Source organism: Moschus berezovskii, chromosome 3, assembly GCF_049115385.1.
Source record: "Moschus berezovskii isolate FMDL1 chromosome 3, NW_MosBer_1.0, whole genome shotgun sequence".
NCBI lineage: Eukaryota > Metazoa > Chordata > Mammalia > Artiodactyla > Moschidae > Moschus > Moschus berezovskii.
Genome location: NC_142462.1, coordinates 122,734,585 through 122,747,190, shown reverse-complemented (window position 1 = coordinate 122,747,190; position 12,606 = coordinate 122,734,585). Strand labels below are relative to the sequence as shown.

At 42.8% G+C, this 12,606-nt stretch overlaps 1 long non-coding RNA gene across 1 annotated transcript in view; it reads left to right on the top strand.

Annotated features, from left to right (window-relative positions):
- LOC148778424 (uncharacterized) overlaps positions 1-7,593 on the top strand; it is a 43,226-nt gene extending 35,633 nt beyond the window's left edge. Inside the window, exon 3 of the long non-coding RNA XR_016037094.1 lies at positions 6,771-7,593. This is a non-coding gene — a long non-coding RNA (uncharacterized LOC148778424). The remainder of the gene's footprint in view (positions 1-6,770) is intronic.
- Positions 7,594-12,606: the final 5,013 nt, after the last annotated feature.

The following is a 12,606-nucleotide window of genomic DNA, read 5'->3' as shown; positions in this document are numbered from 1 at the left end:
GTCTATTGTTCTATGTCCAATTCTAACTGTTGCTTCACATTGACGGGAGAAATATCAATAACCTCAGATATGCAGATGACACCACCCTTATGGCAGAAAGTGAAGAGGAACTAAATAGCCTCTTGATGAAAGTGAAAGAGGAGAGTGAAAAAACTGGTTTAAAACTCAACATTCAAAAAGTGAAGATCATGGCATCCAGTCCCATCACTTCGTGGCAAATAGATGGTGATACAATGAGAACAGTGACAGACTTTATTTTTTGGGCTCCAAAATCACTGCAGATGGTGACTGCAGCCATGAAATTAAGAGATGCTTGCTCCTTGGAAGAAAAACTATAAGCAACCTAGACAGCATATTAAAAAGGCAGAGACATTACTCTGCTGACAAAGGACCGTCTAGACAAAGCTATGGTTTTTCCAGTAGTCATGTATAGATGTGAGAGCTGGACTATAAAGAAAGTTAAGTGTCGAAGAACTGATACTTTTGAACTGTGGTGTTGGAGAAGACTCTTCAGAGTCACTTTGACTGCAGGGAGATCCAACTGTTCATCTTAAAGGTGATCAGTCCTGAATATTCATCGGAAATACTGATGCTGAAGCAGACACTTTGGCCACCTGCTGGGAAGAACCGACTCATTAGAAATACCCTGATGCTGGGAAAGACTGACGGCAGGAGGAGAAGGGGATGGCAGAGGATGAGATGGTTGGATGGCATCACTGACTCGATGGCATGGGTTTGAGCAAGCTCTGGGAGTTGGTCATGGCCAGGGAGGCCTGGGGTGCTGCAGTCCAGGCGGTTGCAAAGAGTCGGACACGACTGAGCGTCTGAACAGAACTGGACTGGGCTCTCTTCCGTTTCCAGGAGAAGGAGGACTCCTAACTGGTTTCCAGCCCCTGTTTTATCTCCACTTCGTCTTTACTAGGGAGTCCTAGCATATTGGTAACAATATGGTGTTTTGCTTTATTTGATTCAATTCTTTGTGTGTATACTTTTCCTTCAGAATCCTGGAGGGGAGAAGGGTCTTTCGCACCCTGGATCTAGCTGGTAATACTTGGAGCAGAGGAAATGCCTTGTTAAAATTTGAAGCCACTATCCCTTTCTTTGTCAAACACAGGATATTTGCTCCAGTGCAATCACTCTCAAATCACTGTCGAGGACCAGCCACATTGGCAATGCCAGGGAACTGTTAGTGCAAATTCTCAGGTCCATTCACTCAGTAACTTTGTATGTTAACAAGTCTTCCAGGTGACTGATGCATGCTCCGTTCAGTTCAGTGGCTCAGTCGTGTCTGACTCTGCGACCCCTTGAATGGCAGCACGGCAGGCCTCCCTGTCCTTCACCATCTCCCGGAATCCACCCAAACCCATGCCATCGAGTCAGTGATGCCATCCAACTATCTCATGCTCTGTCATCCCCTTCTCCAGTCCTCAATCTTTCCCAGCATCAGGATCTTTTCCAATGAGTCAGGTCTTCCCATCAGGTAGCCAAAGTATTGGAGTGTCAGCTTCAACATCAGTCCTTCCAATGAACACCCAGGACTGATCTCCTTTAGGATGGACTGGTTGGATCTCCTTGCAGTGCAAGGGACACTCAAGAGTCTTCTCCAACACCACAGTTCAAAAGCATTAATTCTTCGTGCCCAGCTTTCTTCACAGTCCAACTCTCACATCCATACATGACCACTGGAAAAACTGTAGCCTTGACTAGATGGAGATTTGTTGGCAAAGTAATGTCTCTGCTTTTTAATATGCTGTCTAGGTTGGTCATGACTTTCCTTCCAAGGAGTAAGCGTCTTTTAATTTCATTGCTGCAATCACCATCTGTAGTGATTTTGCAGCCCAGAAAATAATGTCAGCCACTGTTTCCACTGTTTCCCCATCTATTTGCCATGAAGTGATGGGACCAGATGCCATGATCTCGGTTTTCCGAATGTTGAGCTTTAAGCCAACGTTTTCCCTCTCCTGTTTCACTTTCATCAAGAGGCTCTTTAATTCTTCTTCACTTTCTGCCATAAGGGTGGTGTCATCTGCGTATCTGAGGTTATTGATATTTCTCCCAACAATCTTGATTCCAGCTTGTGCTTCCTCCAGCCCAGTGTTCCTCATGATGTACTCTGCATATAAGTTAAATAAGCAGGGTGGCAATATTCAGCCTAACGTACTCCTTTTCCTATTTGGAACCAGTCTGTTGTTCCATGTCTAGTTCTAACTGTTGCTTCCTGACCTGCATACAGTTTTCTCAAGAGGCAGGTCAGGTGGTCTGGTATTCCCATCTCTTTCAGAATATTCCACAGTTTATTGGGATCCACACAGTCAAAGACTTTGGCATAATCAATAAAGTAGAAATAGATGTTTTTCTGGAACTCTCTTGCTTTTTCGATGAGGCATGCTAATGTTTCACAAAATATGGAAAAATCTGAATAAGCAGTTTCCAGTATTTTAAAAAACATTAATAGATTTTTTCAAAAGATGACACCTTGTCAGCCAATGGATTGTCCATATCCTATCAATTCTCCAATTTTCTGAAAAAGTTTAGTCACTAAACAATAACATTTTACACACTAGAAGTCCAGCTAATTAGAGTTGAGAACAGTCTCTCCTCTTATAGGGGAAAGGAAACAGGAAGGCAGAGGAATAAATTAGTCAGATATGGTCCTAAATTTTTCTCTCCAGGTTCAGGAAACAAGAGGTATATATATTAGGTAGTGAAGTTCTGGTCACTAGAACATTGCATTGTGGTCTGGGGATTGCCCTCTGGAAAAAACTTTCAAATGTGGATGTCAACTTATGTTTCAAGGATGGAGATACTTTCCGTTTCTATCTGCTTTGGTGGCTCTCCAGTACTTTCTAGTATTTGTTCTTTGTACTTTATTCCAAAGTTTATCTGTAGGATATTTAGTACGTTACAAGACTGGTTTGTTTTGGAACCAAACTCGGGCACTGAGGTTCTATTTTCTTCTCCTTTCCTTGGTTCATGTGTAGAATGAGCAAGGGTTTAGGACTATAGGAAAGTTTGGTTGGGAATCGTCAAAAGAATTCACCATACTGCTGAGAAAGAGGTCTCTCTAGAGCGAGCAGTGTCTGGCAAGTTCACCCCAGCTCATATGGCCTGTGCTGCAGGTCATCAGCTCACTAGCGTTTGTCCCCTCCTCGTCACTAACAAAACTACAATTTTGCTTGTCACAGCCATGGACCCATGTGAAATACTGAACTGTGCTGTGTTTCTCGTAGCTGGGGTAAGCACAGGACCAAGAGGTGGCAGAAGAAGCCCTGTGGGTTGGCTTTGCTTTTGCAATAGAAGCGCTATCCTGCCTTCCTTCTTGTGTCTGTGCTCTTTCTGCCTGCAGTTCTGACGTGAGGCTGAAGCTGAAGCGGCCATCTTGCCACTCTGAGGACAAAAGACACCAGAAACGGTGGGAGGAAAAAATCACGCTCTTTGGATAAACTTTGTAAACTCCTTGTATCGAAACTGAGCCCTTTGTTAAGCTGCTTTGGTGAAGTTGTATTTCCTGCAACCACGTGAAATATCACCCTCTAGCTGATGTTCCAGGGCTGAATGAGAGCCACTGCCTGACCAGCCACAGAGAACGCAGACCATCTGGAGCTGTGGTCAAGTCAGCTGAGGAGCCCCTGAAAGGGAGTTGCCTGGAGACTGAAATCAACTCACTCAGTGCCTTTACACCAGCTCGTGGACTTTCTGCTGGGGACCAGCAGGCCTTCAGAGGCTCGACAGACATGAGACATCACCCAACAAGTAGGGGAGACAGAGGCTGAAGCCGGAGACCCCATACATACGTGCATGTGTGCCTGCTCAGTTGTGTCTGACTCTTTGTGACTCTGTGGACTGTAGCCCTCCATCCATGGAATTTTCCAGGCAGAGTACTGAAGTGGGTTTCCATTTCCTTCTCCAGGGGATCTTCCCAACCCAGGGATCGAATCTGTATCTCCTGCATTGACGGGTAGATTCTTTACCACCGGCACCACCTGGGAGGTCTAGAGAACACCATCTTTCTCCACAAACCAGTGGCACGTACGGCATCGGAAGTCCACGGGAGGAAATAAACAGAATGGTTGCAGAAAGTGTCTGAGTCACTTACATGGAGACTGAACACTATCTAAAGGGGCTCTTTCTTTTTTTTTCTCCCTTAAGTCTTTAATGAATTTGTTACAGTATTGTTTCTGTTTTATGTTTTGGTTTTTTGGCTGCAAGGCATGTGGGATCTTTAGTTCCCCAGCCAGGGATCAAACCTGTGCCACCTGCATTGGAAGGCAAAGCCTCAACCACTGGAGCACCAGGGAAGTTCCTAACGGGGTTCTTTAACACATCAGATTGGACTGGTTTTTACACGACAGCAAACATTTAATTCTGTGTTTTCTCTGGAAATAATGGATAAGACCTAGGAAAGATTATGAAATTTTAGACAATGGCAACATATACTTTTTCTCTCTATTCCCTAAACATAGTATATGGTTAATTTTGCCACAGAGGCCGTTTCCAGTGGATTCGAAATTGTTCCGCAGGGAGTGACTGACTTACAGTCTCAGAGGACTCATTTCCGTACACTTGTTCAAAACTTTAGGTCTGTAAAGGCAACTATTACCTCAAGAGGAATTAAACCTAAGCAACTTTTCCCCATCTCATTATCTTTTCTCACAAATCCTATATCAACAATACGAAGCTTAAGAAAAGTTCAGTTCAGTTCAGTTGCTCAGTTGTGTACAACTCTTTGCAATCCCATGGACGGCAGCACGCCAGGCTTCCCTGTCCATCACCAACTCCTAAAGTTTGCTCAAACTCCTGTCCATCGAGTCGGTGATGCCATCCAACCGTCTCATCCTCTGTTGTCCCCTTCTCCTCCTTCATTCTTTCCCAGCATCAAGGTCTTTTCAAACGAGTCAGTTCTTTGCATCCGGTGGCCAAACTATTGGAGTTTCAGCTTCAGCATCAGGCCTTCCAATGAATATTTAGGACTGATTTCCTTTAGGATGGACTGGTTTGATCTCCTTGTAATCTCAAGAGTCTTCTCCAACACCACAGTACAAAAGCATCAATTCTTTAGCACTCAGCTTTCTTTATAGTCCAACTCACACATCCATACATGACTACTGGAAAAACCATAGCTTTGCCTAGACAGACCTTTGCTGGCAAAGTATGTCTCTGCTTTTTAATATGCTGTCTAGGTTGGTCATAACTTTTCTTCCAAGGAGCAAACATCTCTTAATTTCATGGTTGCAGTCACCATCTGCAGTGATTTTGAAGCCCCCCAAAATAATGTCTGTTACTGTTTCCCCACCTATTTGCCATGAAGTGATGGGACTGGTTGCCATGATCTTATTTTTTTGAAGGTTAAGTTTTAAGCCAACTTTTTCACTCTCCTCTTTCACTTTTCATCAAGAGGCTCTTTAGTTCATCTTCATTTTCTGATCATAATGAGACAAAACCAGAAATTACTTCTGGGAAAATGTGCTTCCATCTGGAAACTGAAATGGTGCATTGTATTAAACAACTCTGGTTGAAAACAAAAATGCAAACTGAGTCTTTAGAATTTCTTAAAGATCATAATAATGAAAACACTAAATATCAGAAGCTGCAGACTTCATTGAAAGAAATGATCAGAGTAAAATGCATTGCACCAAAGATTTTTTCCATAAAAGTGAAAGAAAGGGCTTCCCTGCTGACTCAGCTGCTAAAGAATCTGCTTGCAATGTTGGGAGACCTGGGTTCAATCCCTGGGTTGGGAAGATGCCCTGGAGAAGGGAAAAGCTACCCACTTCAGCATTCTGGCCTGAAGAACTCCATGGTCTATACAGTCCATGGGGTTGCAAACAGTTGGATACGAGTGAGCTACTTTCACTTTCAAAAGAAAGAAAATAAATTCTCACTTAAAAAACAAAAGCTGGAAGAAGTGAAGTAAGGTAAATTAAAAGTAAGTACAAGTACAAAAGACAAAACTTTATGTATTAGAAATAGGTACCAACACCACCATCAAGAGTGTGATACTTCATGACCAAGAGGGATAGAAAGCAAAGAGGCTGGTTGAATGTTGGGAAATCTGTTCATGTCCTTCACTCAATTATTTTCATGGATGATTTTTTTAAAGTCTTTAATAAAATTCAATAGCCATTCATGATAAAATCCCCAAGAAAATAGTGATTGGGGAATGCTTGCTTAATATGCTTACACATCACATACACACACAAATGCTTGCAATGCCATGCTGTACTTCAGCTGCTATCTTACTTGCCTGACTGGGAAACACTCAGGGTGGGTGTGACATCTGGGTCGGGAAGATCCATTGGAGTAGGAAATGACAACCCACCCAAGTGTGCTTGCCTGGAAAATCCCATGGACAGAGAAGCCTGGTGGGCTGCAGTTCATAGGGTTTCAAAGAGTCTGACACACACATGCACAAATGAAGACATTTCCAGGAAGAAAGCAAGCGTTCCCACCCACTACTCTCCAACGCTATGATGGAGGTTTGAGCAAACAAAGAGCAGTCAATTAGGGGCATAAGAATACATGGAGGCGTTCATGGCCCTGTGGGGCTCCTGGACACAAGGCCTTTGTGTCCCCTCTTTCTCTGATCATAGAAAACAGGCTTCACTCAGTCTCCATGGCCTTCCCTGAGCTCCAGTGGGCAGTTTCAAGCAGTTGCCAATTAGGCAAGGAAGGAATTACGAAACCAGAGAAACAGTCAAGAGGAGCCTTGGGGTAAGGTCTTGCTTCCTCATCAAAGGATACACACAATAATGCCTTTGTGTTTGTTACAGATACTGAAACCCCTCCTGGTGGCAGAAGTTAACGATTAACCATGGTATGCTGCCCACAGCGTGTAGACCCTAGAGCGGTTGGAACTGAAGGACGATGATACTGACTCCTGCTTACCTCACCAACAACCCATCAGAAGATTGTCCAAGAGCTGATCACGTCCTCTTTGGACAATAAAACTTCTCACTGTCTTCCCCAAGTAGGATAGAGGGCTTTGAGGGCATGAGGCCACTGTGTCCCTTTTTGCCTGGCAAAGCAATGAAACTCTCCTTTTCTACCCAAAACTCTGTCTCCAAGATTTGACTCAGCACTGGTATACAGTGAAGCTGAGCCTTCTGTGGTGACCCAAGGACAACAGAACAGATAAAACCAAGGTGGGTCTTGGAATGCAGGAACAGAAAAACCAGACCCTTAACATCCTTCCCTCCCTTGTGTTGTAACTATTAATGGATTCCTGAGCAGGATAACTTGTCTCCCCTCCTACCCCATAGGGAGAAGGCATTTGCCTTACTCTTCCCCCCAACCAGTATATGTGACTCATCCAGTAGCAAATGACCCTCAAGACCCCTACCCAACTCCTTGCACTCTGGGTATAAAAGTAGACTAAGGACCCCTGCTTCACATCAGTCCTCCTTCGAGCTGGCCTGCTGTTCTAACAGCGTCTCCCACTCTAATAAACTTTATTTCCCTCCCATTCTGTCTCATGTCTGGAAATGCTTTTCCACCCCGCACCCAGACCGCAGCACCTTCTGAATCATAAGTGAAAGAGAAGTGAGAAGCTGGGATACATCCGTAAAATGGAACACCACTCAGCAATAAAGGAGAACAAGCTCTTGGCACATACAACTTGAATGATTCCCCAAATCATTATGCTAAGTCAATGGCGTCAGTCTCAAATGGGACTTTGTTTTCCTTATCTCTAGATTCTCAGTGTCTAGTATAAAACCTACCAGCCAGTGCAAACAACCAATCAACGTCAATAAATAGATGAACAGGCACAAACTTCCAAAACTCTTGAGAGAAGGAAATAAGGTTCATTCTTCTATTATACTAATCACAGTACATAGTATTAATCTGTCTGCCTTCTACCCTGGGAGGCAATATGCAATACTGTTCTCAGGATATGTCACATGGGCTCCTCTTCCCCTTGATGCTCAAGAGCAGAACCGGTTTTCTTAGAAGAAATTTAAGAATTGGAATTTGAGGATTTGGTAGGCAGCTCTTCCTGGGTTACTAGATCAGCTTTGCAAAATTTCCTAATTGTCTTATCTCAGGCAAGTTATTTAAGCTTTCTATGTTTTGATATTCCTCTCTGTAATAGAAGGTAATCAATCATAAATAATTTCTGAAAAGTTGGGAAAATTAGAAAAGGTGCTTAAATTACTCAGGCAGTGTTGGGCACACAGGAAGCACCTGGAAGTTGTTAGCTGTGATGACCACCAGTTCATTTTACAGAGGAGGGAGCAGAAATCCAAATGTGGTTAAGGACTTGCCAGAGGATACAGCAAGAGTGGCAGAACCAACCGTGCTTGTGCAAATCATGACTGCTTTAAGCCTCTGTCACTTGAACTGCAAAATGAGGGGGTTGGACAACATCTTCTCCAGAGAGCTTCCAGTTCTACAGTTCTCATTCTAACTGGCACCCGAGGACTTAAAGAATTAACTTACCCACCTGAATGGTCTAGTGGTTTCCCCTAGTTTCTTCAATTTAAGCCTGAATTTGGCAATATAGAGTTCATGATCTGAGCCACAGTCAGCTCCCAGTCTTGCTTCTCCATCTCAGCTTCTCTATCTTTGGCTGCAAAGAATATAATCAATCTGATTTCGGTGTTGACCATCTGGTGATGTCCATGTGTAGAGTCTTCTCTTGTGTTGTTGGAAGAGGGTGTTTGCTAGACCAGTGTGTTCTCTTGGAAAAACTCTATTAGCCTTTGCCCTACTTCATTCCGTGCTGTGAGGCCAAATTTGCCTGTTACTCCAGGTACATTTTGACTTCCTACTTGTGCATTCCAGTCCCCTATAATGAAAAGGACATCTTTTTTTGGGTGTTAATTCTAGAAGGCCTTGTAGGTCTTAATAGAACCGTTCAACTTCAGCTTCTTCAGTGTTACTGGTTGGAGCATAGACTTGGATTACTGTGATATTGAACGGTTTCCTAAGGAAGCAAACAGAGATCATTCTGTCATTTGTGAGATGGCATCCAGGTACTGCATTTCGGACTCTTTTTTGACTATGATGGCTACTCCATTTCTTCTAAGGAATTCTTGTCCACAGTAGTAGGTATAATGGTCATCTGAATTAAATTCACCTATTCCAGGCCATTTGAGTTCACTGATTCCTAAAATGTCAATGTTCACTGTTGCGATCTCCTGTTTGACCACTTCTAATTTGCATTGATTCATGGATCTAACACTCTACGTTCCTATGCAACATTGCTCTTTACAGCATCGGACTTTACTTCCACAACCAGTCACATCCACAATTGGGTGTTTTTGCTTTGGAGGTGATGAGATTCCAGTTGAGCTATTTCAAATCCTGAAAGATGATGCTTTGAAAGTGCTGCACTCAATATGTCAGCAAATTTTGAAAACTCAGCAGTGGCCACAGGATGGAAAAGGTAAATTTTCATCCCAACCCCAAAGAGAGGCAATGCCAAAGAATGTTCAAACTACTGTACAATTGCAATCATCTCACACACTAGTAAAGTAATGCTCAAAATCCTCCAAGCAAGGCTGCAAAAGTAAGTGAACTGTGAATTTCCAGATGTCCAAGCTGGTTTTAGAAAAGGCAGAGGAAGCAGAAATCAAATTGCCAACATCCATTGGATCATCAAAAAAGCAAGAGGGTTCCAGAAAAACATCTACTTCTACCCTATTGACTACACCAAAGCCTTTGATTGTGTGAATCACAACAAACTGTGGAAAATACTTCAAGAAATGGGTATACAAGACCACCTGACCTGCCTCTTGAGAAACCTGTATGCAGGTCAGGAAGCAACAGTTAGAACTGGACATGGAACAACAGACTGGTTCCAAATAGGAAAATGAGTACGTCAAGGCTGTGTACTGTCACCTGTTTATTTAACTTCTATGCAGAGTACATCATGAGAAATGCTGGGCTGGGTGAAGAGCAAGCTGGAGTCAAGAATGCTGGGAGAAATATCAATAACCTCAGATATCCAGATGACACCACCCTTATGGCCCAAAGTGAAGGAGAACTAAAGACCCTCTTGATGAAAATGAAAGAGGAGAGTGAAAAAGTTGGCATAAAACTTAACATTCAGAAAACTAAGATCATGGTATTCAGTCCCATCACTTCATGGCAAATAGATGGGAAAATAATGGAAACAGTGACAGACTTTATTTTTGGCTTCCAAAATCACTGCAGCCATGAAATTAAGAGATGTTTGCTCCTTGGAAGAAAAGCTATGACCAACCTGGATAGTACATTAGAAAGTGGAGACATTATTTTGCTGACAAATGTTCATCTAGTGAAAACTTTTGTTTTTCCAGTAGTCATATATGGATGTGAGAGTTGGTATGTAAAGAAAGTTGAGTGCTGAAGAATTGATGCTTTTGAACTGTGGTGTTGGAGAAGACTCTTGAGAGTCCCTTGGATTACAAGGAGATCAAACCAGTCCATCCTAAAGGAAATCAGTCCTGAATATTCATTGGAAGGCCTGACGCTGGAGCTGAAACTCCAATAGTTTGGCCACCTGATGCGAAGAACTGACTCATTGGAAAAGACCCTGTTGCTGGGAAAGATTGAGGGGAGGAAGAGAAGGGGACGACAGAGGACGAGATGGTTGGATGGCATCACCGACTCGATGGATACGAGTTTGAGCAAACTTCAGAGGTTGGTAATGGACAGGGAAGCATGCCATGCTGCAGTCAGTGGGATCGCAAAGAGCTGGACACGACTGAGCAACTGAACTGAGCTGACCAGGCTGAATGCTTTCTTTATCGTCTGGAAACGACTTACTACACAGCATAAGTAAATTGGTAAAAGAAAAAAGAAAAACAAAAGCCAGACACCAGAGAGGGAGACTCTTCTGCAGCATTAATAATATACATATTATATATATATGTGTGTGTGTGTGTGATATCACACATATTGATATATTGTGGTATTGTGATATATTGTGATATTGATATATGTATGTTTTTGTATATTGGAGAGGGGCATGGCCACCCATGTCAGTATTCTTGCCTGGAGAATCCTCATGGACAGAGGAACCTGCTGGGCTACAGTCCATGGAGTCCCAAAGAGTTGGACATGACTGAGAGACTAAGTACATGTTTGTGTGTGTGTGTGTGTGTGTACACAGATAGTTGTTCAGTCACTCAGTCATGTCTGAATCTTTGCCACCCCATGGACTGGAGCACGCCAGGCTTCCCTGTCCTTCACCTTCTCCTGGAGCTTGCTCAAACCCATGTCCATTGAGTCAGTGATGCCATGCAACCGTCTCATCCTCTGTTGTTCCCTTCTCCTCCTGCCTTCAATCTTTCCCAGCATCAAGGTCTTTTCTAATGAGTAAGTTCTTCCCATCAGGTGGCCAAATTATTGGACCTTCAGCTTCAGCAGCAGTCCTTCCAAAGAATTTTCAGGCTATTTTCCTTTAGGTTTGACTGATATGATCTCTGTGTAGTCCAAGGGTCTCTTAAGAGTCTTCTCCAACACCACAGTTCAAAAGCGTCAATTCTTCGGCAATCAGCCTTCTTTATAGTCCAACTCTCACATCCATATATGACTACTAGAAGAATCAAAGCTTTCTCTATACAGACCTTTGTTGGCAAAGCGATGTCTTTGCTGTTTAATACACTGTCTCGATTTGTCATACCTTTCCTTCCATGGAGCAAGAATCTTCTAATTTCATGGCTGCAGTTATCATCCACAGTAATTTTGGAGCCCAAGAAAAGAAAATCTGTCATGCTTTCTACTTTTTCCCTTTCTACTTGTGATGAAGTGATGGAACCAGATGCCATAATCTTTGTTTTTTGAATGTTGAGTTTTAAGCCAGCTTTTTCACTCTCCTCTTTTACCCTCATCAAGAGGCTCTTAAGCTCCTCTTCAATTTCTGGCAAAAGGGTGGCATCATCTGCATATCTGAGGTGATTGATATTTTCCTGGCAATCTTGATTCCAGCTTGTGCTTCATCCAGCCCAACATTTCTCATGATGTTCTCTGAATATAAATTAAGTAAACGGTAACAATATACAGTCTTGTCACACTCGTTTCCCAATTTTGAACCAGTCTGTTGTTTCATGCAAGGTTCTAACTGCTGCTTCTTGACATGCAAACAGATTTCTCAGGAGACAGGTGAGGATGTCTGGTATTCCCATCTCTTGAAGATCACAGTTTGTTGTGATCCACACAGTCAAAGGCTTTCCCATAGTCAATGAAGCAGAATTAGATGTTTCTTGAATTCCCTTGCTTTCCCTATGATCCAACGGATGTTGGCAATTTGCTATCTGGTTCCTCTGCTTTTTGCAAACTCAGCATGGAAAATTGTAAATATTATTTTATATATATTATATATGTGTATATATATCATGCATATCTTTTTTAAAGTCACATTCTTTAAGTATCAGGGAAGGGAGCCAAGTCCTTGGTAATTAGCAAAGCTAGTGGAGGTGACGTAATTCCAGCCCAACTCTTTAAAATCCTGAAAGATGATGCTGTTAATGAGCTGCACTCAGTGTGCCAGCAAATCTGGAAAACTCAGCAATTGCCACAGGATTGGGAAAGTCAGTTTTCATTCCAATCCCAAAGAAAGCCAGTGCCAAAGTATGGCGAATAATTACATTGGATATATTTCAATCCATTCTTGGATGTGTC